Here is a 14,635-nt window from a genome sequence, read left to right on the forward strand (position 1 = left end):
AACGACAACGCAAAATGGTAAACAGATCGAAGCTTTATGAATATGCAAAGATAAAAGGCAGTTGGCAGTTCCCTCTCTCCCACCCGCCACCTCCGTCACCCTTTTGTCAAAGAAAAAAAGTATTTTTTTGAATTTTAAATTTTTTAACGAGCCAAAATGAAAAACTTTCCAAACAAAAGGCGAATAACACACACACAGAAGGCTCCCCGAAAAACCGATTGATCCAGAGCAGAAGCGAACTCAAAGGGGTGACCGGGGGAACCGACGGGAGCCACACAGGGAGCTGCGGGTGTACACTGCGGCTGGTGGGTGCAGAGAGGTGCTGGGGGAGGCCGAGCGACAAAAGCGCAAACTGAAATGAAATTTAGCGTAAAAATGGAGATCTTTTGTCCGCGATAAACGTGAGCATTTTGTTTGTCACGACGAAGTGTGCTTTTTTGCGCGACCGTCTGACGCGGACTGGTATTCGGATTCGGATTCGGATTCGGAATAAGAGTCCCATTCGAAGTCAGGTACTGGAATTACTAAATTAATGGAATTATAAGTATATAAAGCATACATTCACACGTTTGTAATAATGTACTTCCCTCAGAAGTAATTAAAAAGCATTTACCCATTTTTCAGATGAAACTAAGCAAAATTCTCTGATTTTTTGTTTACATTTCCTAGACGCCACAACCATTTCCAGAGTTTATAGATCAAACAACAAATGAGTGATAATTAAATATCCGATAGAGCATCACAGGAAGCCAGCGGTATATGGTTTATTATATTAAATGATATATTATATTATTATTATATTATATTTTAATATGTAACACTTGTGTACCACAAGTTGTTCCAGCTAAAAATCTAGAGAAATACTGTCATAATGAAAATCTCATTGTTCCAGAGATAACATAGAAGGCACGAAATGCAAAAAATTCGACAACCGTACTTGATCTTTTTTTCTCTCCTCTCTTGTTGTCCGTCTCTCTTTTCTTTCGGTGTCCGGCATTTCTTTGTGTATTTCTGCTAATTTGTGTGAGTGAACAACTGCAATCACCCACAGTAACTACTACAATACACTTTATGACGATGTTAAGGTTATACGTTTGTTGCTAAGCTCATCTTTAAGTTGTGTAACTGGCCAGTTAAGGTTAAATTGAATAAAAATCGAAATAAATCCAGTCAATCAAAAAATGATCAAATTCGTGCAACATCAGCCATGTTACTGCTCGTTGAACGGCGAGGGTATACAATTTTCGGCGCGCGTGTTTTTAGCTTTCGCACATTGCTTGTTGCTTCTGCTCGACGCCACACTCTCGTTTACCAAAAGCGACAGAGTGAGAAAGAAACTACAACGATTGAGTGTGCGTCTGTGTTTGAATGTGTATTAGTGAGTGCGTGAGTGGAAAGGCAACGATAGCATCTTCAGGCATAGAGAGCGAGAGAACGAGAGAGAGAGAGCGAGCAAGCGAGCACGAGCGAGGCAACCTGCTGCCGCCCGCTACTCCAAAGACTAGCCACCGACTAAGGTTCAAAGTTGTTGTTGCTGCTGTTTTATCCAATTAGTTAGTGGCTCGGCCGCTGCGTAGCGAACTCCATGCGATGGAAGGGAGGGGGCCGAAAGGTGCTGTACTGCACCAACTCATAGACAAAGCTCAACAACAATTGTGGCAGCAGGCATAACAGCAGTTAACGCGCTTTATTGTCTGTTGTCTGTTGTCTGTTTGCAAGTGGCCACCAGCCATCTCTTCTCTCTCTCTCTCTTTCTCTTGCCTATCTATTTGTGTGTGTCTGTGTGTGCGTGAGTAGTTTTATGGGTACAGTGGGCACAGTGGGCACGAGCACCACCAGCCATCATGGCGTTGATCATTAGCGTAGATGGTGTTATTATTTGCACGTTTTGTGTGAAATGCACTTTGTCCGCTTCCATTGCGGGTCCGGGTACAATTCGGTCCAGGCCGAGTGCGTTTACTCGATCGACATAGAAAGATTGGGCCCGGGGTTACGTTACTAGTGGGCTTTGTCCTGGCTTAGAATAAATGAATCTTCGTTAAATTTTTGCAGCTGGCAATTAAAATGAAACTGAGGCACACAGAAATTGTTGTAACTTTCCAAGAGATATGGAAGAATGAACATACATACATACATGGAGTACATACATTTTTACATATGTACATAGATACCCGCGTGTAGACCCTTATTAAGTATTTCACGTTTGACCCAAATTTAATTTTTATCTTTATATTTGTAGTTGTGCTTGACATCACTTACAGAGCTCTCATTCAAGGATATTAAAAATATTCATCTACTTTCTGCATCTGTATTTCGATCCCCATTTTCGGTCCTGTGGGAAGAGCTCCATCTTCGAGTCTTCGAGTCTCCGATCCATTTCCGTTTGCCCAAAATCCCCACCTGGTGGCCCACACCTTCTTCTGGCAATTGACCCTCGCTGTCAGTGTCTCATCAAGTAAAAAAGAACTCCCTGCTCCCACACTTACATACAAAAATGTACATACATATTCATCCCCAGTCCTCCACAAGGTGCACTGAACCCATAATATCCACACAGAAATGGTATTCACATGTTCAAGATCCCATTGCTCTACTTCCTCGCCTCGCAGGCAGATCGGATCAAATTACCAAAAAATACAAAAAGAGAATAGAAAACGAAGAAGAATCAGAATCCAAGCAGGAAAAAGAACCTGTTCCTTCTGCTGCTCCCCCATCCTCGATGTCGATGGCTCTGGACGTGCGCATGCATAAAGATGAGAGGATTCGGGATCGAGATTACATATTATGGGGATCTAAATGGTGGGAATGGAATGAATGCTGACAAGCGGGCATCATCGCGAGAATCGAGAGCTCTCTGTCTCCTGGGGTCATGGGAAATTCGGGGCTCGAATCGGATGTGGAAACCGTTCGCCGGGGACAGCAGGATATGAAATCTCTGCCCTGTCATGTTTGCTTATAATTTATGTTAATTTTCATTTTCATTTTCATTTCCATCTCAACAAATATAACAGGATATTTTGTGTTGATTAATAGAACACACCTGGACCTGGGGGGGAGAATTTTGTGTGTGAATTTCGCTTGTGGAAAGAACTCCCATATATCAGATATCCCTCTTGACACATTCTGATCGTTTCTGTGGCGGCCACTTAAAATACTTTTCCAACAATCATCTCGGCACATGTCCAAATTGATGCCCTGGGGCATTGCCGGGCTTCCAGAGCTACCAAAAATGGTCTCATTTTGCGTATGTTAAATTCAAATTGTTATGATCCGTAAATGTCAAAGAGATGGAGGGAATGGGACAAAGTACTCGTACAATTGCTGACTATTTTCGGTATGTATATCTCTTATGTCTTTTGCAATTCAAATGCTTTCCTATGATTCATGAAAGCCAAGCCAAGCCACTCACACACACACTTGTTGTCGCTGGCAACACATTTGTGGTCTTCAAGGTCCATTGGTCTAAGTGCCCACAAAAACCACAAGACCAATACTGTTTCCTCCACCCACCAGCACCAGCACCAGCAACATCGCTCTACAACCAAATCCACATCCCAGTCCCAGTCCCAGTCCCAGTCCCAGTCCCAGTTGAAGCCTCGCCGTCTTCCAATCGTTGTAGATCAGCCCTGGGCTAGAGGCAACCCGGGTTTCTCTTTGGCGGCGGCTCGTTGAACTTTCTTCGAATCGAAATCAAATGAAATGAAATGCTCCTTAAGCTTAATTGTCTCAGCTTTTTGTCTTCTCCTCAATTTTTAACTCATTTACCATCGGAGGCCGGGGTTGCCCCGCTTTTGCCCCACAGTTATTCAAATGCTATGAAAATATGTTTGGTATGTTCAGGCCACAGTGGGGCGAAAGTAATGAGGAAATGGTTGAGCAATTACAATGATAATATTTTCTAAAAAAGTGTACGCATATTTTCCCCAATTTTAAGATCTTTCCCAAGATTTTGTTACATTTTTCAATTCGGAAACCTTGGCGAACTTTGGCAGACTTAAGCCCACTGTTGCCTCCACAAACATAGCTTCCATATTTACATTGACTGACTTTATTTGAGTCCAGAACAATAAACATAAAACGGGGGAAGAGATTTCAAACAATTCATACTCGTACATACAATCGTACATACAATGTACATACGTACATATTCTCGTATTTCTTCAAAGCTCTGGCTCTCGAAATTTGTTTTCGATTGTTTATGCATTTCGTAGCTCTCCCCCTTCCCCCTCCACGAGGCAGGGAAAGAACAAACTGTGAAGCCGTAGCCGTAGCCGTAGCCAAAGCCAAAAGCCTTCCACTCCATCAGCATGAAAAGTGAGCTCGAGCCAAATTCAAGATATTCCGCCGAGTGGGGGCACAGTGGCACATCCACAACGAAAACAGAAACTGATTTCGAATGATGCAGCAGCGGCAGCAGCTGATGGCTCGATGGCTGCGAGATGGCTTTAGCATCGGAGTGGAGTGGAGTGGAGTGGAGCACCCCCGCTAGGCCGACAGCTGCTGCGGGTTTCGAAAGCTGGAGGAGTGCAGCTACGCTCTGGTAGGGGCCGCTTGGGAGGCAGCGGCCATAATTTCCATGCCAGTTGTCATAATCAAAAGCGTTATCTGGTAGCTAACAGCCGCATAAATTTCAAGTGGTTTGGGGCCTCTTCTCCGCCACCAAGTGGACCGGCTCCAAGTGGATTTGCGGTTACCTTTGGCCATATCAACACGTACGAGTCTGAAGGTAATTACAAATGTGGCCCATACTGATCGTTGATCGTTGATCGGTGTTGGTATTGGTATTCGTATTCGTATTGGCTTCCCCACAATGGTGATAATAAAGAAATTATAACAATAACAAACTAATAGTGAAATGGGAAGGGGCAGTGGCAGTGGCAGTGGAGAGACTTTCGCCTATCCGATTACCTGGAGTTGTGCGGTGGCTTCGCTAATGGGGTTTTGATATCGGATTACCTGGGAGGAAGCCTAGGCCATTGCATTGGCCCTTTTTTTTTATCAAATATTGCTCTTGATTGCAGCCTAATGCATAATGAAATGAATCATGGAAAAGATTGTCCCATGGGACAACTGGGATTGGGAATTTTTACTGTAGAAACTACTCCTTTGGCCTCTTGGCCGATTTCACTGCTCGTTCGCTGCTGCGTTCGAGGTAAAATCGAGGCGAGGGCACGCGTGATTCGGTTTTCACTCCTTTGAGCGTTTAAGGAAATGGAAATGTCTGCAAAATGTCCATTTTGGTATTTATTCGCAGCGCTATTTCCTTAAAAGATTTGCCAAACGGCAAACGGAAAGCGGCAAATGGAGAATTGTAAGTGAAAAGTGCAAAGGTCGGACAGGCGCAAAAGAAATACAAATAAAAGAAGCGAGAGGGAAATGACGAAAACAAATAATCTCCAGCAAATGGGTAAAAGTAGATACCGAGCGAAGAAAGAAAAAGAATTGGCCAACGATTTTTTATGCAAATCATAAATCCAGCATCCAGCATCCAGCCATGATGGAGACACCAGAAAGTGGCACCTTTCCAGCTCAAGCTCAGGCTCAGGCTCAGGCAATGGAAATGCTGCAGACATGAACCACAAATTGATTGGAATGGAATGACGGAGCATTTGACTGATTGACTGACTGGCGTACAGATCGGGCCTGAATTTTGCACACTTTCCCGACTCGAGAAGTCCACAAATAATTAACAATGCGTACAGATCTAATGCCAACACGGTTTAATTTCATTTTGCACAATAGAAAGCTACGGGTGGCGGTTTCCTATTGCCTATTGCCTATTGCTGATGATCTCCTCTTCCCAGAGCCAGACCAACTCTCCATTGTGCTTGAGACCTGTTTTCACGGGTGACCTGGCCCAGAGCCAGCAAGTGGGCTTCAATAGAAATTAGCAAATGTGTCGCATCATTAGCTACAAACTCGACTCGAAGTTGTGTCTCTGATGAAGACCCTCAAGTGTAGCTTGAAACTATCCCTCTTTCGCCACTTTCTGTTGCGGTTTGTGGCGCCGGATTAGCTCGAGGAGGATGCGGGTTCGGGTTCGATTTGCCGTTTGGCGTTTGGCGTTTGAAAATTTCACCTGAAATCTGCTGTTATATAACTCTGTTCGGCTTTTGGGTTGGGTAGGTGTTGGCCCGATGATGGCTCCGTGATTTATTGAGTTATGACAGGGGCTTCGAAAGCCTGAATTTTCGGGGCTAAGTGTGTTTGCTTTGCGGATGAAAGTGGGCGAACGATGCCGTTGAAAGTGGCCTCTCAACGCGGCTCACTTAGATTTCAATTACGGTCGCCATGCCAATTTCCATGGACTCCTCTTTAGTCCACCCACCCAAAATGCAGTTCCTTTCCGAGCGATAAATCTCGCCGCTCTCTGGCGAGCTATTTGATCAAATATATTTTCACACTTGCCACATATATCAAGGTACGAAATTTGCACTACAAATGATTTCAACACCGAGTGGCCGCCGCCGGAAGAACTCCGGACAATGGTGAGTTATGGCAAACACCAAGCGAAATGTTCTACAAATTTTCCAAGACCCCCAGAAGGAATCAGAACAGCGACTGGCCAACTGGCAGACTGGCAGACTGGCAGACTGGCACGGAAATCTTCAAAAACTTGAAGCATAAATCTCTTGACGCCTTTCTTTCGGCTAGGGGGGCGGTACAGGGTGGCCAGTTTGGCAGTAAAAACAAAATGCTGCATAATTTTGTGGCAGACCAAGCCAAGCCGGTCCGGTCCAGCCTTTCCTCTCAAATGGATTACAATAATAATTTTTCATATGCAGATTTGTGCTGCTGCAGAAGAGTACTAGGAACAAGTTGCCAGCCAGAGCCATGAATAATATTTCATCAACAGCAGCGGCAGCGGCAGCGGCAGCGGCAGAGGCTGATCCTGTCTAGGCCAAAAGGGCCTAGCTGCACTTGAAGGCAACTCAGCGACGCCAATACAAATGCAACAAATTTGCATTCCCCAGCAGCAGCCGCCTCCATCCGCATCGCATCTGCTCCTCCCACTCTGCCATATCATTGGGCGAACGTTATCAACGTTCGGAGTGGAAAGAATTATTATGCTCTTCGCTAAATATAATAAAAACAAACCACAGACAGTCAGCCGAGCCTCCAATTGATGGACTTTAAGTCAGAGTCAAGTTGAAGTTCAAGTTCTGGCCCAAGTCCAAGTCCAAGCCCTAGTCTAAAGACGAAGACGAGGCCGCATCCGCAGTCGTTCTTCTTCTGCATAATGCAAGTCAAGTCAAGATCAACGGCAAGCCTCATCATCATATTGCCAATAACGCAATGCAATAGATTTATTGAATTATTGCTGCGGCCATGGCAGGTACATGGACTCCAGACTGCACTCCACTCCACTCCAGTCCAGTCCACTCCACTTGGATGTACGTATGGAAAAATGCTTTTCGAGTGGGTGATAAATTCAAACAGCCGGGGCCTTCGAATCATTATTCGAGGCGGCCATAAAAGAAAGCTTCCAAGTGCTTGACGTCCGAGGCAATTGGGCAGGAAAAAGCGAGGGAAATTGGAGGGAAAAACTCTGCCCCAGCCTCAGTTCCAATCTCCATGATAAGTCCAATTAAAGTTGCCAGAAAAATGGGAGGTTTTTCGGCTCAATCATAATCATAAGCAAATAATCAAGCCATAAATTTGGCCATTCAGTTGGCCGCAATTTGATTTCCTTTTGACATATTTTGAAAGTAAAACTCTGCCAATTGCCCTGAGAGACTGTCCGGAATGATAAACGGCCGCTGTTCTAAATTCTAGCATTTAAATTTGTGACTGAATGGAAGTACATTTCGAATATAATCGAAGCAGAACTACAACCGAATTCAAACAGGTTGCTCGTTTGTGGATTTTGAAATTGAACGATCACTGGCAGTCCCACTGTAAATTACGCCCGACAGTAGCCCGGGCGATCTTCAACTTCATTAGAGAGATTTCGATATTGTTTGAATGCCACCGCAAAGAGCGGCATAATTGGACAACCGAAGTGGGCACCTACCTCCCTGCGCCACTTCACTTTCCCACTATGACACGGCAATAATAACACTCGCTCAGATATGGGATGGGGATACTCGTACTCGTAAATGTGGCCTGTGCTCTGTGCCCAGACTGTTGGCCGTCTCACGGTAGCATTTTAATCAGCAGCCTCGGAACTCTGAACGTGGAGCTGTGAGTCATTATGTGACTGTGTGCTCCAGTTGCCTGAGCCACATTCTGCAATTAGCTGCAGCTTTGTTATCACTCAATTTGCATTGTGCAATGTGCTAATTTCTCTTGTTTCTTTGTTGGTGATACATCGAAAAAAGTGGTAAAATATGTTAGATGGAAGCTAATAATCATCACTCTACATTTCACTTGATGCAAACTCGATGGCAGCAAATGGCGGTACGTAACTCAAATTACAATTTCCATCTTCCACCAATTCACTTTCGAATAAATCCTTAGCCCTGTTCTGCAAACGATAATTACAGTGCCTCTCCTGCGATCTCCATTAACTTTTCAATTAGTTTTAAATCCAAGCCGGCAAGTATAGGTTTTGTGTGCAACAAATTGACAGCTACAAATGGGGCTTGAGGGCTGCAGTTCGCGACCCGGGTTCGTGGCCTCTTTATGATATTTTAATAAGATCGGACATAATGCCATTTGTTATTGTGTGTTATTGGCAGTTTAGGCAGCAGCAAGTAGTACAGTTACTGCCACGACTAGACTATATATAATAATAGTAGTTGCTGTGGCTGGTGCCTGGCTGCTACAATCGAGTGAGATATTTAGATTAACAGGTTGTTTTCATTACAATTCGTGCTTTTTAACAAGCAAAACGTGCACTTTCTCCGCACGCAGAGCCAATAATTTCTGAATCTCTAGCCGGGGCCTGCTCTACTCTCCGATACTCAGACACAGCGACTCCTTTGGCAGTGGCCATGAATGCAAGACGAGACGCCGCAGCTCTCTGGAACAATGGGCACATTGGCAGTAACCAGTAACCAGTAACCAGTCCATGGTCCATGGTCCCCAGTGCCACACCACAAGTCCCCAACATCGGCATCGGCATCGGCATTAACATTAACATTGACTTTACACGACTTTGGGGCGATCTGGCATTGGTAGCTTCATATTTTTATTGTTGTTTGCGCATTGCGCATAAAGAATGTTTGCATTTCGGGATCGTGTCTGCGTCCTTAAACTCAGTCCGTCCCTCTCCCTCCCATATCTCAGGTTTTATTTGCAGTTGCGGCTGCGGCTGCGGCTGCGGCTGCTGCTGCCAAAACGCATCTTTAAACGAATATGAATCGGGCATGGGGCATGGCGAATAAGTGAACCCTTTGGCTGGCAGCAGCATTAGCTTCCACTTTAGATGGATCCCCTCAAGGGTATGCAATCTTCGTGTCATCTGTATGGGTTGGCATTCCTGCTGCTTGCTGGCTTATGCAAATAATGGTCCCTTGGGTCTGGGTCTGGGTCTGGGTCACGTTTATATGGGTTGTACGTTGTAAAGTGTCAATTTCGCAGATGCGCGAATCCCCACAGATATATCAAAGGCAGAACGTGCAGCTTATGTCATAATCTAAAGAAGAAAAACAACAAAAAGCGAGAGAGAATGGAGAGGAGATGGGTGTTAATGTGCAAGCGAAGAACGAGTCGCCGCAGCATGGATTTTCCCACATTTTCCCAGCTTGTTGGCTCGTCCAATGGCCAATGGCCATATTTATGGACATTTGTTCTGGCCTGGCTACTGTTTTGGTTGTTCGCCATGGAGGCACTTGTTGCCTTCTGCTCCGGCTAGAACAATGGGATAGTTTGCATGTTCAATTTCCACCAGGGCACTCCTTCCTCCTTCCCAGCAGGACTTGCATAATGAGCTGACAGGGAAACTGGAGTCTCTGCCAGCAGTGCGGACATCCCTCAGTGGCTCAGTGGCCATCACGAGCCGGCAAACGAGCGAACAAGAGCCGCCAATGAGGTAGCTAAATGAGCGCGACCGCAGTGGCTGCAGTTGCTGCCTGGAAAGTTAACAAATTGCTGCTTTATTGCCAACATCTCACTTAAAAACAAAAACTGAGAGCCACAAAACCGTCCGGAGGAGTGCTCCCCTGATAGATGTGGCCCGGGCAGCAGCAGAATTTCAAACGAAAGTCAACCCATTAGGATAACTATCGCGTGAGAGAGCGGAGTGGAGAGGAGTGAAGAGGAGAGGAGAGGAGAGGAGACTGGAGCAGCAGCCAGAGCTGGGCCGAGATCCTGACTTGCCGATGCGGAGCTAAGTGGGCTAAAGTAATGGGGGGAAACCGTACCGAAGCGGGGGCCATAAGTACTACGCCGCCTGATCTCTGCCAGTGCGATTGCCGGCGCGCATGCGCAATAAACAAACACGCCATGTTACCGTTGTCTGTCCGCTACGGCTGCAGGAACAGTGGAGCGCGCGGCGAAGAAAGTGTTCAAAACTCAAGGGTACACTAGGGACGATGGGTGGGTACTTTTAATGGACTTGCAACGGATTCATGCAGGTCCTATGATCAAATCTTTCAAGTGATTGCAAAAAGCTAATCGAATTCGTATTAATAATAATTTATAATTATAACTCCATAATTTTCTACACAATTTTCACAGCTTGTTCGCTGCCCAACCACTCCTTTCCGTACCATGGTACACAGTCCTGCCTGGTCTTGGATGCTTTATTGTTTTGTGGCTCTGTGGGCTTTCAGTTGGTGTCAGCTAGTGGGAGTTGCGCTTGCCAGAAATGAAATAATAATTATTATTAACTATTAGCGTTGCTTGGTAGCTTGGTAGCTTGGTAGCTGCCATGGAGCAGCAAAGACCGTCCGAAGGAGGCCCCAAAAATAAAGACGAAACTGAGATGCGGTGAAGCGCCTTCGCCTTCGCCTTCGCGCCAATTGCCACCAGTTGGAGCAGCTTTTGATTGTTTATGACCTTAAGTTGTCGTGCCGCAGTGAAAAGGTCATCATTAGCCGTGCCATGGCAGCGGGCCTTTTGGGGATCTCCAGGCCCAGGTCTCCCTGTGGGCCTGCTCCTCCTCGTGGTGGAGGAGGCGGCGTCTAATTTGGGGCCGCCGCCGCCGCCGCCGCCGCTCAACTCAACTTCTGTTCGCGTTTTGCCACGGACGGATGGCGATGGCGGCATTTTCCTTTAGCATCGCACTGAGATCTCTTTCGGGGCTGTCTTTGATTTTTATGATGTTTTAATTTGTTGCACGTTGCAGTAAATTTGCTTTATGGCTCTTTAATTTTATTGAAGGACGGGAACAGGTTCAAATTGGGCTTTGATTGGAATAGGTTTGAACTCGGGTTAATATGCTCGGGCGGCAAATGTTTTGCAACTTATGGGAAATATTCTCTCTCTCTCTCTCTCTCTCTCTCTCTCCCCTTGACTTCGGGACTTCGGGCACAAATCTTTAATCCAGAAATTCATTTTAATGGACTTGTCACTGCTCAATGCCGCCATTAATTATATTTAAGCTGATTTCGGGCAACGCAGCAACGCAGCAACGCAGCAACGAAACGAAACAAACAAATAATAAGAAATGTTGACAAATGCCCCAGAGGCATGGCTCTACGTCACTCAAAAGTGTAACCTGTTGCATGTGTGCTCTCTGGGTCTCGGAACACACCTCCATAAACAAATGATCCAATTGTCTTCTGCATGACTTCATAACTTCGATTGTCCTGAAACTAATTTTCAAACGAACAGAGAAAAAAAACACAAACAAAATTAAGCGTGACGAAATCTTTTCTGAGTGGGAAATGTCGCTTTGAGTCAGCCCGACAAGTGTGTCCAGCAGCAGCAGCAGCAACAACAACATCTTGGTATTGGATGACAATATCTATGGGTAGGATGCTGGGCAATGTGAGACGCACACGTTCGACTTGTTGCTGGGATTAGCCTAAAAGCATTTTCTCCATTTCTGATTTTAATCCTTTTTTGGTTCGCTCTGCTGGTAAATACTTTTTTGAGAAATGTTGTCTTGGATCGCTGTTAATTGGCGGCGACATGTGTTTGATTCGTGTTCATTTGTGTGTATGAGGAAGTATCTAGCGCGGGAGACTTATTTATTTTGCGGCTCAACATCAAATGGCTGCAGAGCTTCGGGATTAAATGAGGGTCCGCTGGGTGATCCGCGTATGAATTTGAGGTAAGATTTCAACAAGCGATGGAAGAGTCAGCTACATGGAGCTGGGTTCCTTTATCCTCTGCCTTTGGACAGTGTAAATGCCCACAAGAATCATTAAATCATTCCAGCCTGCGGCAGGTTTGGGTTCTCCAGTTCCCAGTTTGAGTTCTCCAGTTGTGACTAATAAAATGTTAAAATGCAAAATATTCGCGCTAAAAAGACACCAACATCGAAATAATGTCAAAAGGCAACAAGTTCGATTTTTATACGCTCTGCGAAGGGTACCATAAATTGTGCCAGATCTTTGTAGCGCCACATGTGAAGTGTTTATGGTAAGGGTATTCGTAATCCCTATTGATTTTGGGCCCACACTGTGCTTGGTGCCTGCTGCCTGCTGCCTGCTGCTTGTTGCCTCTTGTGCGAAATGGTCAATGGTCAAGTTGGCAGTGTTGTGATTGCGTCTGTCGTCCGAACACCCCTCTGCGACTGCCACCCAACCTGTTGCATGATTCATTGGCCTGAGTTACGAGGCTGTGCCAATTCTTTGGCATTTGCCTGTGATTTTCGAGCCTGAACGGGCGCGTGCCTGTTATCAGTGGCAGAGGCCGAGTTGGAGTCGGAGCAGAGTCATTCCGTTCAACGGTTACTGACAGCTCCCGGAAAAAAGGGAAAAGAAATGCCAATGGATTTCTTCGTAAACGCATTTCGGGTGGAGATTGCCCAACAGAAGGCATTCCAGGGCAGCGGGGCAATTCGCTTTCACCTCAAGCTCATTTGGATCTATTCAAAGGGCCGCCAGAGCCAGAGGTTTTTCCCTATCAATTAAATGCATTGCCGAGGCTGCAGATGCATATTATTTTCCCCCCTGATGGGGCAGCCAACTCAATTAAAACTCATTAAACCATTTACCATATTCATAAAATAACAATAAGGCGCAAAAAGTGCCGCCCAGTTCCATGATGGCTGTGGAAACATTTTCCCTCTAATGCATTTGTCATGAACCTGCCCGACCCGACCCGACCGGACCGGACCGGACCGACCCGGACAGGGCAGGCAGCTTCAAACACAAATCGGCCGACGAGCAGGCAACAGGCAACAGGCAACGAAGATTATTCGACCTGCTCTCCATTGTGCACATGATGAGGCTGGGAGCCCGTTGGCGGCCGTTGCTGCAAGTACACGCTAATGGTCAACAACTGCCACAGCAAGCCAACAAGAGTACGGGCAGCTCGATGTACCCAGCAATGTGGCTCTGTGCTGCATGAAGTATGCAGCCCTTTCCCGACTGTACATGCCCTTTGATACCCCTCAACAAGTATGCCAACTGCAACAAGCTTGCCGGCCGCACGCTGCTAACATTATAAAGAAATTGTAATAACAATAATGGCTCAATAATTTATTGATAAACCCCAAAAGAGTTGGAGTCCCCGTTTGAAATGGTGGGCAGGTCACCTTAATTCTATCCATGTATCCCCCCCACCACAGTTACTTGTGTGTGTGTGTGTACAACGGTACTTGATTTGATTTTTGTTTTTTGTTTGGTAACTTCATTTGAGGCGGCGACCAGGCAGAGACATGAAGCAACTATAAAGGAGGGCCCGTCGGCTTTTTAGAGGGAAACGTTACCATGAGAGGGAGAGCAACTTTACAGTAATAAGTGTACAAGCTGCACCACGGTCGGGGGAAATGACCCGAGGAACGTTGCCGACGACGGGCCCTCCTTTATAGTTGCTTCATGGGCAAAGACAGAGCTCCGCGAAGAGAGCGCGTAGTGGAAAGACAAACAAAAAAAACAAAAAGAGAGAAAAAAATCGTTTAGCCAGGAATCGTGACTCCCACATTTTAACCCTTAACCCCGGCCACGAGCGAATGAAGTTTGCTTTTTTTTTCGGGGCCCCGCAGTTCAAGCTACTACGGAGAAAGAGAGAGAGATGGAGAGAGTCTGTGGTGGAGCGCGGAGGGAGCAGGGCTGTGGCTGCGCTCTCTGCGCTGCCCGAAAATTGAAACGAAAATAAAACAGTCGGTCAGGTGGAGGGTGGTTTGGCAAGGGGGGCGAGGTGCATGGATTTGTATATCAACAACAATAATACAATTTATTACCTTTACCCCCCTTTTGTTTTGTTTTGTTTTCTTTTTTTGTTCGTTTGTGCAAATTCTTGAACTCAAAATGACAATAAATCATACGAAATTTGGTTTTCGTTTTATTTCTGTTTTGCCATGCGGAAGGAGAGCTTTCTTATATAAGTCCCAGGCGGAGCATATCTTGGGCACGAGTCAGTGCATTGTGTGGCCCCAAAGGAATTCGGATGCTGCAAAGGCAAAGTTTTGCCTGATTTACATTGGAATATATTCGGTCAAAATATGCGGAAAATTCCCCCATTTTAGTGTGAAATTCCTCCCTTGCCCACCCCCCAGCCGGCTACATCAAAAGTAACCCATGCAGCACTTGTTGCAGCACTTCTTCCCCCCCCCCCCCCCCCCCCCCCCCCCCCC

The sequence above is a fragment of the Drosophila guanche genome, unplaced genomic scaffold (genome assembly GCF_900245975.1).
Source record: "Drosophila guanche unplaced genomic scaffold, DGUA_6, whole genome shotgun sequence".
In the NCBI taxonomy this organism is placed as follows: Eukaryota; Metazoa; Arthropoda; class Insecta; order Diptera; family Drosophilidae; genus Drosophila; species Drosophila guanche.